Source organism: Ictalurus punctatus, chromosome 12 (genome assembly GCF_001660625.3).
Source record: "Ictalurus punctatus breed USDA103 chromosome 12, Coco_2.0, whole genome shotgun sequence".
NCBI classification, from domain to species: domain Eukaryota; kingdom Metazoa; phylum Chordata; class Actinopteri; order Siluriformes; family Ictaluridae; genus Ictalurus; species Ictalurus punctatus.
This window is the reverse complement of record NC_030427.2, coordinates 22,334,785-22,352,860: the sequence shown is the minus strand read 5'-3', so window position 1 is coordinate 22,352,860 and position 18,076 is coordinate 22,334,785. Positions and strand designations below refer to the sequence as shown.

The following is an 18,076-nucleotide window of genomic DNA, read 5'->3' as shown; positions in this document are numbered from 1 at the left end:
GTGCAGCAGGTGGCCAATGGTGTGTTCGAGTAGTGTGTCGCTCCACCGTGAAACACATGAAGCCACTGTTGTGCTCAGAAATGCATGTCAAATTAAAAACAAAAAATTTGCTTTGTTTTTTCTTTATCTGATCAGCACGCAGGAGAAAAGAGGCAGGTAATCTTGTTCTCAAAAGCCTACGATTTAACTATTAATACCTACTAAACCTATTCGTGCATTGGGCAATTACGAAAAACAGGACAATCTAATAGCCCAGAACAACAATATTCCTGTCCCAATCTAGTCTTTGTCCAAATTTGTAATTGAACAGATTGTGGTGCTGTTGAGTTGATTTTTAATGAAGTCTATTTTTAAGTCTAGTGTCATGTGCAAAAATGTGCACTGCCTGATTTTCAGTTAATCAGTATAATTCAGCTACCCAGCTTATGTTTAGTGTTAAGCATGACATGCATAATACATTTCAACACACTGTCTTGCTTTGCTTCAAGTCCAATAATAAACCAATGAGAGTAAACCAGGAAAGCATCTGAACTAAAAAAATACATTTGCTAAACATTATTAATATATTACACAATAAAGCTTGCTATATAATGGGTTAATACATTTCTGCTCCCTATCCCCCATACCCATCACTGTTCTTCCTGAGATCACAAAAAATGTTATAGGTGGTATTAGCGCAGGACCATAATCCTAATGTCTGGTAGTTACTTATACCGCCTTTCCACTGGTTGCTGCGACATGGCTTGGCTTGGCAAATGATCCATAATCCTCCTTGTCACATGCTACATTAGTATCCATGCTGAATTTGGTTATGCTTCTTTGATCTATGCTTCCCAGGTACCATACATTCAAGTGTTAGACAGCAGGAAACTTGAATTCTTCCTCAAACAGAAGGTATGTTGGTGTCTTTGAAATTGAAGTCTGAGAAGGACCAAGAGCTTTGAACGAGGTGGATCATGCCAAAATCCCCTTGCCTTCTATAAAGCCATCTAGCTATGCTACCTGATTCCATCTTTGAAATCTTCATTAAAGCCCAGGGAGATAGGCTTACTCTGCTCTCCTGCATCAGCTCAGTGCTTCTCTTTCTCTGAACTCTAGTTTATGGATAGCTAATTTAAGGTACTGTAAAAAAAAAAAAAAAAAAAAGCATCAGTGGTGCCTTATTCCACAAAGTGATACTGGCTTGAGAGATCCACAGTGTGCCATGTAGTTTCCAATACCACTCAATCATGCCATCTGGCTTATCCTGCTATCTGCCTTGCTGTTATTTGTAGTTAAGTGTGCAGTGTGCAGTTAATTATTCTGTTCTGCGCATTACACTGACCAACCAACGGGTCATCCTTTATCTTTGGGTAATCACGGAATCCATCTCTCTCCCTCGATGCAACTCAAAGCTGGGGAAATGTCTACATTTTCAGGCCATTAAGGGCAACTGTAATTTCCTTTCTATTGGTTCATGTTGATCAAGCCAAGTTTGAAAGGACTCTGTGGTCTGAGCACAGGTTCTGCCATGGTATAACACTCCTGGAGTAGATTTTCCATGGTAGCTTGGTCATGCTGAGCTCTCAACCTTCAAATGAGTTTGCTGAAGCACAATTGTCCCAGGTCTAGAACTATGTCTTCCTGTGTCTACAGATTTACCCCAGATATAGTGTTCTTCAAAGGGAAGTAAATTATCTTTATCCAAAGTGACTTATGAATAATTAAGGATAAAATCCAAGCAGCTGAAGAACAAGCTCTCAAGGCCAAACAGTAGCTTTCTGAAGGTCCTGGGATTTGAAGTCACAATCGTCCAAACACTAGTTCTGGACATTAATCTTTGATATTTTTTAGCTATATGGTAGTTGAGGCTTATGTGGAGTGATCAGCTCCCTACAGTTTTGGCCATCCTGCCTCTCAGAGGGTGTAAGCGATCCATTCAATAAGTGATATGTGCTGGTACTTTTTCAAAAAGTAAAGTGACAGAAGAATCAAAAGAATAAAATACTTGCTCCCAAAGTTTATGTTTGTAACTTAAAAACGTTAAACCCAAAATATTTTGTCTTTAAAAAAAAACAGTACACGAGTATAACACAGTGTGTTTGATTTTTTTTAAATAAAATGTTAAATGCAGTGGAACACTTTTTGCATAGCAACCTGCTTGTGATTACTATCACGTATGAAAGCACGGAAGTTTATACACCGCTGCCTCTCACACACACGCCAATGTAAAAAAAAAAACTCACCTAACACCCCTCCACCAAGTTCTTATTCACCAGCCTTAAATACAGCATAAACCATCTGACAGAATTACACCAAGATGTTTTTAAAGATAATATTTAAACAGCACATATTGCTATAACCACCCACACACAACTCAGCACATGCTAACCCTCACGTCCTTCACCCTCCTCCTTCACCTGCCCATAGCCTCAGTTCAGTGCCTGAAGACTTATTCTCCAGTCTCTATTGTGTTTGACATCTCGGCTCAGCTGTTCTTCCTCTAGGCCTGGCTGGGGATGAAACATTTTGAGCAGGCACCTGGTGACTACTACTGTGATAACCGCCTTCTCGCTCTAATTAAGCCTCAGAAAGCTCCTCTCCAGCTGCCTGCGGTGGGAGAAAAGTCTGTCCAAAAAGTGCTGCGCCTGGCGCCTTCACGCGACTCTTGAAATATTAAGATGCTGCTTGTCAAAGCAGCCAGGCCTAGGTGAGCAGCTGCTGTCTGCTTTCAGTGCATTCATATAAATTGAATGGTCATAGTAGCTCTTACCTGGGAGGGAGAATATGTGTGTGTGTGCGCGCGTGTACTCACAACCTCAGGCTAGTACGGAATGAATTTATTTCATAGACGTGTGGAATTTTCGTGGTCATCTTTTGTTAGCTGGTGATGGCTTGCCACATGGCTCTATCCTTGGGCCTCTATCTTTGTATGGAAGCAGATGGAAGAAAACAAAAACACGAGGGACATAAGGGTTTCATTGCTTAAAACCGCAATTAGGAAACGCTGTAACTAGCAAAAATAGAGGCTGGCCAAAAACAACTCATTAAATAGTAATATGTGTGTTTTCTATTAATGAACTTGGAGCTAATCCTGTGGTGGCAGCTCGGCACTGCAGAGGGATTGGAAGATCTAACCAGAGATTTTCACTGAATTCAGTAAACATGCAACGCAAAATAATTCAATCCAACCAAAACAACCGAGTGCAAATTAATCACGTGGCATTTTTCCCTCCCACATCTGATCCTTAAGAGAGATAGACATCTCTTTTAAATGGAAGATCAAATGTGATTGCCGCGAGTTGCCCAGCAGACTGTTAACTGTCTATGCACAAAAAAAGGTCACATACTCAATCCCAGCAGTTAACATCACGCTACTACTATTGTGCCCTTGAAAACTGCATTTAATTCCCATTTACTGCACTAGGATTGCCACGCAGCTGGCATCTGCATGTTACTTTGGGAAATAGCACAATATCGACCCAGTGACATCATCAATTCACATCCAAACCTTTGCCTGTCCGCCCTTGTGAAAAAAAACAACAACAACTCCGTCTGGCTTTAATTAATTTAATTGACCAAAAATATCAAATGGATTTTGTCTACAGTCGTGTCCATTCAATGACATGAAAATTAAGGGAGCTTTCACATTTATTAGTATGTTTGCCGGGTCTGAGTAAGACTGGTCCCTTTGCTTTTTTTTGTGTTGTTGATAACAGTCGATAACATACTTTTCCATTCATGGGTCCGAAATGTAGTGATGGAAGAAGTTCCACTGAGTGCTCATTTAAAATCGGAAAAATCCCTCGAGCACGGCACTCAATGAATTACTTGCTCTTATTACATTAAATATAACGTACTTATTTATCAGTGTATCAGTACCAATATACATCTATATCTAGAAGTTCTACAGAAAAATGTTGCCTGCTACCCAAAATACATGGCAAGTTTGGTTCGCTTGGGTTGATTCAGGGTCAAACTGCTTTCTCACTGCCATCAAATGACACTAAAGTTGATTCGAAGATGATCTCTGACCGGTTATTTGGTCCACACCTGGGAACGAATTCTGTGTTCTCACATGCCTAAACGACCTGCACCAAAGAGTGAAGTGTACCAAGGTTCGATTCAAACAGACAATGCATTGCATATGAGAAAGCACCCGAAATGTCCATTACCTAAACTCATTTCACAATTGCTTCACAGAGCTTTATTCAGTATAAGGCCAATCGTATGTGGACAATGGATCATCGCACTCATGTGTGCTTGTTGAACATCCTATTCCAGATGTATTCTCCCTGCGCTGTTATAAGAACCTCCACTCTTCTGGGAAGGCTTTCCACTAGATTTTGGAGTGTGGCAGCTACAAGAGCATTAGTGAGGTCAGACACTGATGTTGGGTGAGGAGACCTGCTGTGTAGTCGGGGTTCCAGTTCATCCTAAACGTGTTCAGTGGGGTTGAGGTCAGCGCTCTGTGCAGGACACTTGAGTTCATCTGCACCATCCTTCACAAACCATGACTTCATGGACCTTGATTTGTGCACAGGTGCATCGTCATGCTGGAACAGGTTTGGGACTCTTAGTTCTACTGAAAGGACATTTTAATGCTACAGCAAACAAGGATTTTCTATACAATTGTGTGCTTCTACCTTTGTGCTTCCAGCAGATTGGGAAAGAACCACATATGGGTCTGATGGTCAGATGTCTTTTGGCCAGATAGTGGATTTTCAGCACTGCATATATATATATATATATATATATGCCAGGTTAACAAATATTATATGTATGTCAAAATACCGTTGCACTGCATAAATATATCCTTTATAACGTCCCTTCGAGTGCTTTTAGAATTCTCTGTAGTTTCCATTCCAGGTAAAAAAAAAAAAAAAAAAAAAAAAAATCCAGAGCCATATCACCCTGCAGTTCTCACCTGGATTCCCACTGAAACTAAGCAGGATTGAGTCTGGCCAGTACCCGGATAGGAGACCTCCTGGGGAAAACAAAGGTTGCTGCTGAATGTGGTTTTAGTGAGGCGAGCATAGTGGTGCTCACTGTGGGTCCCAATGCCCCAGTATACTGACGGGGACGTCTTTCGGATGAGACGTTAAACCAAGGTCTTGACTCTCTGCGGTTAAAAATCCCAGGACACTTCTCATAAAAGAGTAGGGGTATAACTCCGGTGTCCTGGCGAAATTCCCCCATTATCTATCATAATAATCTCCATCTCCGAATTGGCTCCTCCCCTCTCCACCAATAGCTGGAGTGTGGTGGGCGTCCTGGCGCACTATGGCTGCTGTCGCATCATCCAGGTGGACGCTACACACTGGTGATGGTTGAGGAGATTTCCCCTCATTCAAGGTAAAGCGCTTTGAGTGCCTAGAACGGCGCTATATAAATCTAAGGAATTATTATTAAAATTATCATTATAAAAAAAATACATAGAAACCGCATGACTCAAGTCATGCCTTCTAAATAATGAAAAGTGTATTTGAATAAGCTTTACACAATTACAGCAGTAATTTCGCGTCTGACATTTTTTGTGTGAAGCTTCCAGAAACTTCCAGCTTCTATTCGTTTCTCCTGTTGCACTGACCTGTATTTTTTTCATATAAAGATTGAATTCATTCTAAATGAAATGCTCTATCTGAAAAAAATAATAAATCGTTTTGCTTTGGGGCAGCCCATTGCTCACCAATCAGTCATTCTAAGTTAATCATGGTTCTCTCACACAGTGTTATTAATGAATCATTGATCGCTGGCTGGAGGAACTGCAATCAGGCAGTATATTTTGGCCATCGAGCACGAATAAGCCATAATCCGATCTACACTAAACTGTTAATATTTATAGTCAGTTAATATTAAAATGCAGATTTTGCTTCTATGCTCAATATTCTTGCCATGTGAATGGGAGTCTTCATTCAAGGCTGGCATGACAGTGATCATTAACAAACAGCTTTACGGTGTCAAGAAGTCAAAACATTCAATCATGTAGAAAGGAACAAATGGGAATGATTCATCTTTCTGTGTATATATATATAAATATACTTTTAACAAAGTGTCTGAAAAATTGAGGGAGGAAAAGAGAAAGAGGGTAGGTGATGAAGGAAGGAGTTCTGTCCTCGAAGACAAAGGATTCAGCTGAACCAGAAATATTAGACACGCAGGAGAATCAAAGCATGGAAATCTTCAAATATTTGCATTTCTTCTACAGGAAGAGTAATTCACGAGCACACTCGGGCAGAGGAAATGCATTAATAAAACACTCCTGGTTAGTTGTAATGTCAGAGCCACAGCATCAGATATGAATGTAGTTATTTGAACGTTACCTTCTTGCATAACCATTTTTCCTGTTCTCTCCTCTACCAGATATTCACATTCAGCTTCCTGTCAACTAAGAGTGTTAGCAGATCCAAGCCTACACGATACATGACCTACACGGCTGTGTGTGTATCTGTTTTTTCGGGGGTTTTTTGGTCAGCCATTCCGTCTCAATATTTATGACACGGAAAAAAATGTGCACATGCATGATGCATGGATGTGTCATTGTGTGCATTTCATTTTCTTCAGCACCTGCTGGATCTGATTTACTATTGCTGCTTTTCATCAAATAACACACTGGAATAATAATAGATATTTGAAGAATCCAAAAACACACAGCATGGAGTGGAAGTGGTGGATGTAAACTGACCGAATATGAAAACACAGTACAAGGACGGATTAACGAGAGTAGAAGCTCGGGGGAAAGTCGATAGTGAGTCATGACCTGCTAGCTAGTGTTAAATAACTAACTAACTTAGCTAGTGTTAGCTAACTAACTGACTTAGCTAGTGTTAGCTAACTAACTGACTTAGCTAGTGTTAGCTAACTAACTGACTTAGCTAGTGTTAGCTAAATTGCTGCTTGCATTTCCTGCAAACAGCAGTGTTAACGTCGTAGTGTCTCAGTAGTGTCTCGACAGTATCCTTGGCATCGATCACCACAACGATCAGTCTGTTAATAAAATCTGTTGGTATAAAATAAGTCGATAGCCAAGCTTCCATCTTCTTTTTGAGTTTTTCTGTTATGGACAAAGTGAAAGTGCGAGTGAAATTTGATCTCTCCTACCTGTTGGCCTTCTCCCAATGAAATGGTGTGTGTGATGACTCCTTAAAAAGCCAATTGTCGTGTACCGCAAAAAGTATGGTGTATGGCAAAAAGTAATCTGCTCTTGAGCCTTTTCCATACATAATTTTGTGTATATCGTAAATTCTGTACCTTTTGCGTCCCGCATGCCCTCAAATCTTTGTAAAATGGAGCGAGTATTCAGAAAATTAATTGATATTGACCAGCTTACTGTCATTTTAATTTCACAAATAACTGCAAGTGTACAAAATAGAACGGTAAAATGATGTGACAGGGCTCAAAGTAACTGGTCGTATGTGACGAAGCCCATGGGTCTGGGAGAGACCATGCAATAGGGTGTTCTAGGAGGTAGTTGTAGAGAGACACTTCACAGAAAGTCTCTGGCTTAACATTTTAGAATGCCATAGCCTACGTTTGAGATACTGTGCTAATTAATTGGTCCTGATGAGGCACCCATCGCAGGTTCCACAAACCGCAGGTTCCCACAAACCGCAGGTTCCCCAAACCGCAGGTTTCCACAAACTGCAGGTTCCCACAAACCGCAGGTTCCCACAAAACGCAGGTTCCCACAAACCGCAGGTTCCCACAGACCGCAGGTTCCCATAAACCGCAGGTTCCCACAGACCGCAGGTTCCCACAAACCGCTGGTTCCCACAAACCGCTGGTTCCCACAAACCGCAGGTTCCCACAAACCGCTGGTTCCCACAGACCGCAGGTTCCCACAGACCGCTGGTTCCCACAGACCGCAGGTTTCCACAGACCGCAGGTTCCCACAGACCGCAGGTTTCCACAAACCGCTAGTTCCCACAGACCGCAGGTTCCCACAAACCGCTGGTTCCCGGTGGATAAAGTGGATTGCCCTGTTCAAGCTGGCAACCTGCTGCGAGTACAGAGTAGTGGGGAAACCTTCGGGGTTAGTAAAACGACCATCTATCAATGTGTATATGCTGTGTTCATAACTATTAAAGAAAAATGAATGAGGCATTATATCAAGCTGCTGAATGTTGCAGAGGCCAATGAAATTCTTGCCACAGGTTTAAGGTGCGCTGGATGGCACGCACATCCCTATTCTTCCCCTGACAGATGGATACGTTCTGTCATGTGACACTTTTTTGCGTGAATGCCATTTTCCTCAACAAAAACTTTCCAAACTATTTTTGAAGTATTGACATAGAATTTACAGTATGCGCTACTGTAAAGTCAACACTTTATCGATAATTTGCGTTTCCATCAGCTATATTGGTAAACATTTCAATGCGCTAAACATTTTTTTTTGGCGAATAAATCCTCGGGTGGAAACCTACCTAATGTCATTGGTACATTTTCAAGCGCTCTCATTTCTTTCTCTTTTTTTTGTCTGCTCTTAGCAACTCCATTACTACACTTTTGTTCCGTTTTTGCCAAGCATTTTCTTTCCAAATTCGCCAAGCATCACGCAATGTATCCTTAGCTAAACAAAAGATGCCTACATGCACTTCTATGTTGCCTGACTCGTCTTTCCTTTCTTTTCTTTTTTTAAAGAATTGTTTGTACACCGGTTATGCTCGTTGGTTTAAAAATCATACCTTTTTTCACTTGAAAAGTGATCAGCCTTTCATGAAATCAGCCTTTCATTCCAAAACAAAACCGTCATTGCGAATACTTTCTTCGAACTTAACAGATTCTGTGTTCTAAACCAATAGTAATATAGATATGAATAGGTGGTACACTGCTGTAGGTTGTTTTGGGGTTTGTTTGTTTTTTGCCAGAAAGGGTCATAGGGCATCTGGTCGAGATTAGAGGTGTGTATCAGGACTGGGAGCAGTCTGATCTCAAGCTCAGAAAAAGACTCTTTTGATTAACATGAACATATAGTGTTCTTTCACCGTTAGTAACTGCCTAGTCAGGGTCTAAATTTGGTTTAAAATTTGTTTCGATTTGGCTACGTGTTTGTTTATATTTCAGGAAATAGAACCAACTAAATTCTTTGGAAAGGGTTGAGGGTGGATACAAACAAAAATACAGTTCTCTCTAGTTGAGACCAGTTATGATGTAGCTCAGGTTGAGGAACCGTCAGAGCCTGAACTCACACACCATGCTGACAGTGCTGGCATTTCTATCTCTGTTCTCCAGTGTTTCTGCATAGTAGTAGGGTTCATCTTTAACTTCACATCCACTTCAGGTTCAAATCCAGTATCCAGATAAAGAAATATGGAGCACAAAACACACACAGATACAGATAGTTACACCCCTAAGTGTAAGGAACTGACGACAAAAAAAAACAAAAAAAAACATGATTTGGATAAAAAATACAATATGGGTAAAAAAATCTTTTCTTTACTCTTACCCAAATACTATCTGTATGTAAATCTGGAGTTTGAGTATACTAATAAACAAGAAAGTGTTTTGTTGGGAGATATATTTTCAAACTTATATATTTTAATGGATACAGTGTGAATCTATGGCAAGCCTGGAAGTGAAAAATAGTCTTCGGTGATGAATCCATCACTGCTATGACTCCCTAACGCTAATAACACAGCGATGAGCTCTCACCCAGAGTTACAGCCTACAGCGCGCAAGCAGAGGAGAGTTACTGTGATGGTTGCTTTAATGGCCTTTACTCTTCTTCATGGCCTGCACTGGAGGGAGTGCTGAACATTTCACTACTGCCGTCAAGCTTTATTAACCTGCTGGCACTGGAACACACCTGCTTCCCTAAAGAAAGAGACGTATACCTGAGATAGTGTGTTTCTGAAAATATAAACGGGGTGGAAGTTTTAAGTGCAGGGGAAGTTAAGGGTGGAAAATAAAAGCTTTAAAAGATCATTATGAAAAATACAGAATGGAAATGGTTTTGCATCAAAGTATACTCTAAGAGTTGTTTGTCTAGAACCTGCCTTTAGTCTTGTGCACTAAAGACCACATAATGTACAGAGATATACATTTTTATTATATATGAACATATATACATGCACCTGTTGTCATTTTATAGCCCAAATAAGTAGAACTCACCACCAACGTGTCTAGTCCTTTTTCTTACTGACTTGTATGGCAAAAGTACACATTTCAACCGTGAAAAAAAACACTATTTCAGGCTACGTCTACATTAATCCGGATCGATCTGAAAACGGCATTTTTTTGCTTAAACCGCTTTCCAAAAACTGCTCGTCCGCACTGAAACGTCTGAAAACGCTCACATCCCGATACTGCGCGTGTGTAAAACACGTAAGCGTCATATGTTTAAAAATGTACTTAAAAATGCAATCTGAAAGTTCTACGAAGCGACATTAATCTTTACCAACGCTCTCAAACTGGACGGCAGACACAACAACTGCAGTACAGCGTCCTCTAGCTTGTTTGTTTCGAGTTGACTGTGTCACATGACTAAAAATACCTCATCGTTTTTGAATAGTTTTCTTATTTCTACACTACAATTGGAAATGAGTGATGTTCTGGGAAACACTGTCAGATGTTGCTGTGGCGGAAATCTGGAAAACTGGGAAAATGACCAACAATTGGGTAGTGACCAATTTATTTGGGTTGTGACCCCCCCAAAGCACACTCTTACAATTCAACTACAGCAAAACTCTTACAACTCTTACAACTCTTACCAACTCTTACAACAGCAAAAATAAATACCACAACAATGTGACTTTTGGGACTGCTTATATATACTATATATATATATATATATATATATATATATATATATATATATACACACACAAACATTGCATTTAGTTTTTTATTTAGTTCTGCCCTGTTATACATAACAGATGTTTACTCATATGATGACACAGTAACCTTTAGAACAGGATGATCGGTGTAAATTATTATTTTGTTTAAACATCATGTTTGTTTTTTTTCATTTAGTACTGCGCTTCAGAACTACGTAAGATATTTACATGTTTCCCAGAAAAAAAATAATAACAATTTACAGCGATCATCCTGTTGAAAAGTTTACACCCCCGAAGGACACCACGCATAGATTTTATTTATTTAAAAATATTGATTTATTTTACTCAGTACTGTTGTTTCTCCCATGCCGTCCCTTCAATAAGTCAAGCAAAGCTCCACCGTCCTCTTTTTTGCCTGTACATAATGATACTGTATTTATAGCCAGGGCTTTCTTAGCTACATAGTGCAAATCTTGTGACAAGCAAAGTCACGTTGTCATTCCAAATCACAGGTTACTAAAAAACCCTCTATTTTACTTCGGAAATGTCCCATATTATCTGACTGACTGTTCCTTTGGCTGACATTGTGTGGGAATATACTGTACATACTGTACACTGGCTAAATAACCCCTCTCTCTCTCTCTCTCTCTCTCTCTCCTGACCCCAGTCTCACTCCCCTTAAGAGCCTGTATTAGCAATAACCAAATCTATACCATCTTTGAAACTCTACTCACCATAGCCAGAAATGGGGTTAATGAAATGTTTCTCCAAACATGCTTTAATCTGGATGGAATGTCAAAAATCACTTCCATATGTGTGCAGCCCAGATCAAAGTCTCTCTTGTCCTGAACCGATTTGTGTGTGTGTGTGTGGGGGGGGGGGGGGGGGGGGGGGGGGGTTGCTCTCTGCTCCATTGTGGTACACTAGATCCCAGGAGCAAGACAATGCACCATAATTACGTGACTGTGTGTGTTTTTATGTTAATGAGTGAGTTTTTGATATGCTCGGTAAGATGTGTACATCCTCCAATGCATCATGCTGAGTTCAGGTCAAAATGATCCGTGTTACCTTTTTACAGTCCGTACAGGATTTCGCCGAGTTTTTTTTTTTGTGCTTGTTGCAGTAAAAAATGCTTGATTTTGCTGCGGCTTTTTTGTTTTCAAAATTTGCGGTGCAATTTGCAGAGGTCTTTGTGCTTTTTTTTGCAGGAAACTACTCGAATTGGCGAATTTACAATCGGATGAATTAGTTCTGCGCGCTCTTTGCACGCTCTATGTTTGTTGGTAAATGAGACCTTTTAGCTGTGCTCATGCTCGACGCACGTGTATTGAATAGGGCTTTGGCTGAATGCACATTCTGATGATGTCTTGGCCCCAATCTGTGGAAAATCTGCAGTATCTTTGAAAAATTCCGAGCTCCTGCGAAGATTGCGGAGTTTCTTTGATTTTTGCACTCACTTCTGCGGTCGCAAAATTGCAAAATCCTGGAGGGACTGTTTTTACCACAATGGAAAATACAGTAAGAATAAACTTTTTTTTGGTAAAAGCGTACTGTCGCTTTAAACATGAAACACGATTTAGATGTGCACTGGCCTTTCCAGATCACAACAAAAGTGCTATCTGTATGTTTAATTGAGTACTGGACAAGCACCCCACGTTTCTGTCTGTAAGCACATAGCATAACACTCAATGCAAAATCAAGGAAACTCCACAATATTCGAAGGAGCTTTCAATTGTTCAAAATGACCGCAGATTTGGGCCAAGACGTGTCGTGTGAAGTCATCGCAACGTGTATTCACGTGTGTCGGAACATGAATACAGCCGAAAAGGTCTCATTTACCAACATACATCACTGCGAAAGACAATTTTGTGCGACTGTAATTTCGCCAATTCAATAGTGAAATTATAATCCTGCAAAAAACCCTCCGCAAAAATTGTGCAACGAGACAAACTCCAAATCTCGTATGAATGTTTAACTGCATGCTTAACCAGTTACCAAAGTTCAGTGTAAGAGGCTAAGTCTAAATTCCTCTCCAAACTCATCACTGAAAATCCTAACCGGCCGAGAATTCTGTTTAAGACAATTGATTCAGTGCTAAATCCTTTATCAGCTCCTTGTCTTGTTCCATCTCGGGAAACCTGTGAGGACCTTTTAAAACTTTTTGATAATAAAGTCTTGGCGATCAAGGCTTCCATTAAGCTGTCGACATATGATCCCCCTTTGATTTGTTCACCAACAGATTCGCTAACTTGTTTTCATCCAGTCACCTCTGCTCAGCTAGCTGATATTGTTTCCAAGGCTAAATGCTTGAAACCTTGAGCCCAGCTATAACAGTTATTATTAACAGTTCTCTAGCAAATGGAGTTGTAGCTGCTAGTTTTAAACATGCTGTGGTTCACCCTCTGTTCAAGAAACCCCATCTTGACCCATCTATCCTCAGCAATTTTAGCCCTATCTCTAAATTACAGTGAGGGAAAGAAGTATTTGATCCCTTGCTGATTTTGTACGTTTGCCCACTGACAAAGAAATGATCAGTCTATAATTTTAATGGTAGATTTATTTGAACAGTGAGAGACAGAATAACAACAAAAAATTCAGAAAAACGCACGTCAAAAATGTTATAAATTGATTTGCATTTTAATGAGGGAAATAAGTATTTGACCCCCTCTCAATCAGAAAGATTTCTGGCTCCCAGGTGTCTTTTATACAGGTGACGAGCTGAGATTAGGAGCACACTGTTAAAGGGAGTGCTCCTAATATCAGTTTGTTACCTGTATAAAAGACACCTGTCCACAGAAGCAATCAATCAATCAGATTCCAAACTCTCCACCATGGCCAAGACCAAAGAGCTCTCCAAGGATGTCAGGGACAAGATTGTAGACCTACACAAGTCTGGAATGGGCTACAAGACCATTGCCAAGCAGCTTGGTGAGAAGGGGACAACAGTTGGTGCGATTATTCGCAAATGGAAAAAACACAAAAGAACTGTCAATCTCCCTCGGCCTGGGGCTCCATGCAAGATCTCACCTCGTGGAGTTGCAGTGATCATGAGAACAGTGAGGAATCAGCCCAGAACTACACGGGAGGATCTTGTCAATGATCTCAAGGCAGCTGGGACCATAGTCACCAAGAAAACAATTGGTAACACACTATGCCGTGAAGGACTGAAATCCTGCAGCGCCCGCAAGGTCCCCCTGCTCAAGAAAGCACATATACATGCCCGTCTGAAGTTTGCCAATGAACATCTGAATGATTCAGAGGACAACTGGGTGAAAGTGTTGTGGTCAGATGAGACCAAAATGGAGCTCTTTGGCATCAACTCAACTCGCCGTGTTTGGAGGAGGAGGAATGCTGCCTATGACCCCAAGAACACCATCCCCACCGTCAAACATGGAGGTGGAAACATTATGCTTTGGGGGTGTTTTTGTGCTAAGGGGACAGGACAACTTCACCGCATCAAAGGGACGATGGGCGGGGCCATGTACCGTCAAATCTTGGGTGCGAACCTCCTTCCCTCAGCCAGGGCATTGAAAATGGGTCGTGGATGGATATTCCAGCATGACAATGACCCAAAACACACGGCCAAGGCAACAAAGGAGTGGCTCAAGAAGAAGCACATTAAGGTCCTGGAGTGGCCTAGCCAGTCTCCAGACCTAAATCCCATACAAAATCTGTGGAGGGAGCTGAAGGTTCGAGTTGCCAAACGTCAGCCTCGAAACCTTAATGACTTGGAGAAGATCTGCAAAGAGGAGTGGGACAAAATCCCTCCTGAGATGTGTGCAAACCTGGTGGCCAACTACAAGAAACGTCTGACCTCTGTGATTGCCAACAAGGGTTTTTCCACCAAGTACTAAGTCATGTTTTGCAGAGGGGTCAAATACTTATTTCCCTCATTAAAATGCAAATCAATTTATAACATTTTTGACATGCGTTTTTCTGGATTTTCTTGTTGTTATTCTGTCTCTCACTGTTCAAATAAATCTACCATTAAAGTTATAGACTGATCATTTCTTTGTCAGTGGGCAAACGTACAAAATCAGCAGGGGATCAAATACTTCTTTCCCTCACTGTACCTTTCATTTCAAAGCTCTTAGAGAGAGTTTTGTCTTGTCAGTTGAGTTCCTATCTCAGTATGTCCAATATTTTAGACACGTTTCAGTCGGGTTTTAGATCAATGCACAGCATGGAAACTGCACTGTTGAAGGTCAGTAATGACCTGTTGCAAGCTCTCGATACTGGATCGCATGTTGTGCTTGTCTTGTTGGATTTAAGTGCTGCATTCGATACAATCGATTATAATACTCTGTTACATCGGTTGGGAAATGTGGAGGGTATTCGGGGTGCCGCCCTGCAGTGGTTGGCTTCTTACCTCAAAGACAGAACCTTCTCAGTGAGCATTGGGAAGCTTTCTTCTTCATCGGCTCCCCTATTATGCGGTGTGCCCCAAGGGTCCATTTTAGGCCCTCTTCTTTTTTCATTTTATATGCTCCCCTTGGGTGCTATTTTTAAGAAATATAAGATCTCCTACCACTGCTATTCTGATGATACACAATTTTATCTACCAGTTAAAACTGACAGTAGTTATCCTTTGGAAGTGCTTTGCGACTGTTTTGAGGAGAGGAAATGATTAAATGTAATTTTCTGCAATTCAACGAAAGCAAAAGTGAAATTCTGATTTTAGGCCCCTCCAGGTCTCCATCTGCTTTTAATTTAGGTTCTCTTTCCGCCAGTGTTCAACCACATGTAAGAAATCTTGGGGTTAAATTTGATTCGTCACAACATTTTGAGAAACAAATCAGTACAGTGGTACAGGGCAATTTCTTTCATCTGAGATCAGGTTGCGAAATTAAAACAGTTTCTTCCCCAGAACGATTTTAAGACTGTAATCCATGCTCTCATAACATCAAGTCTGGACTACTGTAATTCCCTATACTGTGGCCTGCCTCAAACCGCGATCTCTCGCCTGCAAATAGTCCAAAATGTGGCAATGAGACTTCTTACCAGCACAAAAAAGAGGGATCACATTTCTCCCATTCTAGCAACTTTACATTGGCTTCCTGTAAAGTTTACATTCGATTTTAAAATGTTTTATGTGTACAAGGCTTTAGCTGGTGTCACACCAAAATACATTAGTGCCGTTCTGATTCTTCACTCTCCTCAAAGAGCACTTAGGTCATGTAATCAGCTTCTCTTAACTGTCCCACGTTGTTGCTGTAAATCTAAGGGTGGTCGGGCCTTCTCTGCTGCAGCACCTAAACCTTCTAACAGTCTGCCCTTAAATGTGACATCTGCTCCTTCACTAGCCAGTTTTAAATCGGATCTTAAATCTTATTTGTTCTTGCTTTTTGATTAAGATTAGTTTTAGGGTTTTATGTTGAAGTTTTCTGAGTGTATTCTGTTTAACGTTTTATTGTACAGCACTTTGGTGCAACTCTGTTGCTTTTAATTGTGCTCTAGAAATACACTTTCAAAAAATTTTGAAAATGACCACAGCAAAATCAAGCATTTCTGGCCTCAACAGCACAGTAAATGTGGCAGGCTACCCTGTCCTGATCAGCTGTCTCCAAACGTTCCCTCTGGATAATAAAATGGACTTGCTCAGACCCAGACTGATTGCCCAGCACGAGATGAGGAAATGCTGCGTTTACTTCAGAAAAGTGGCACCATGGTGACACGCCGACTTGAGTACATGGTTCATTGTAATCCATCCATCTTCTATCAGGGATCCTTATCCTTCAGGGTCGCGGGGAACCTGGAGCCTATCCCAGGAGGCATGGAGCACGAGGCGGGGTACACCCTGGACAGGGTGCCAATCCATCGCAGGGCACAATCACAGACACATTCACACACTACGGACACTTTGGACATGCCAATCAGCCTACGGAGCATGTCTTTGGACTGGGGGAGGAAACCGGAGTACCCGGAGGAAACCCCTGAAGCAGTGAACATGCAAACTCCACGCACACAGGGCGGAGGCGGGATTTAAAGCCGGAGGTGCGAGGCAAACGTGCTAACCACTAAGCCATGCAAAAAAACATACAACAGCATTTAACTAACTATATGACCTCAGGATAAAGTGGTTACTGAAGATGAATAAGCGAATGAATGAAGGACCTCCGTTGCATATTTCAAGGAGTTCAAACCATCACTGATTAAAGAAGTAAGTTTTACCAATGCCTGCAGCAATCAACAATATCGTCCCCCTCCTAAATCTGCTTTGCATCCAACACTGACACAACAGTAAGGATCAAAGCTCACTCTGGCAACCAAGTGCTGACCGTGACCACAGCGGATGTGAGGAAAACCCTGCCAAGGGTGAACCTATGCAAAGCTCGCTGGTTGTGTGCACCCACCAGCTCACTGATCAACATCTGCCTGGCCCAGGCTGCTACCACCTGCTTCAAATCGGCCACCATCACCCCAGTGCCAAAGAAGTCTCCAGCTATTCGCCTCAGTAACTACTTCCCCGTTGCAATCATCATGAAGTGTTTCGAGTGGCTGGTCAAGACCCACATTTAGGCCTCCATTTCAGCTACACTGGACTCTGAGCAGTATGCATGCTGGTAAAATCGCCCCATCACAGACACCATATCTTCTGCCATCCACCTGGCTAATCCCAGCTGGACAACACAGACACTCATATTAGAACGCTGTTCAATGACTTCAGCTCGGCTTTCAACGCCATCATGCCCCAGACACTGATCCACATAGTCCATTCACTTGGACTGAGCTCAGTGTGCAACTGGAGTCCTTTAATCTCACTAGTAAGGCTAATCAACTCATTGACTAATACATTCAATAGGTGCCGCTGTTGGGACGCCAATTAGACAGAGTGGTGGAAAAAAAACAGCAAGTCAGATGATAAAGAAAGCAGACTAAATGTACGTTGTTAGTCTAAAATATTCCACACGAGTTGAAGCCAAGTCTATAGTCAACTGAACAAGACCAAGCTGGGAAGAGTGTTTGTTTTTTTCCCTCGTATTTCCTTTGGCTATAATGGACCATTTGATATCACTTTGCATGCAGTGGGCAGGTGTGCACCTGACTAAATCCCACTCCGCAATTTGTTTCCAAAGCTAAATAAAATGAAAATAAAATCCTTGTACTGTGTGAAAAAGTGCTTCAGAGCCACGGGTTGCGAATCACTATCCAATTCCACTCGGCTACTTTAGAGCGCATCCTTATTTTCTGATGCTACTGAGGGTGGAGTTGAACCTAGTGGAAAAACCTCCTCGACACTGCAACAGACCTTGCATTACCCATCCATCGTTAAGCTACAAGGAGCTCCTGTGCTGCGCTATACACGCTCTCGGTTTCAGAAT

The 18,076-nt window shown here is 41.4% G+C and overlaps 1 protein-coding gene across 2 annotated transcripts in view; it reads right to left on the bottom strand.

Annotated features, from left to right (window-relative positions):
• The window catches only part of LOC108272781 (retinoic acid receptor beta), a 164,224-nt gene that overhangs the window by 126,697 nt on the left and 19,451 nt on the right, over positions 1-18,076 (bottom strand). Inside the window, exon 1 of one of the 2 annotated variants that reach the window (XM_017481504.2) lies at positions 11,489-11,603. The exons of the other annotated variant lie outside the window; for it this stretch is intronic. The gene's annotated coding sequence lies outside the window, so the exon portion shown is untranslated. Of the gene's footprint in view, positions 1-11,488; positions 11,604-18,076 lie in introns of those variants that run through there. 2 annotated transcript variants of the gene reach the window in all.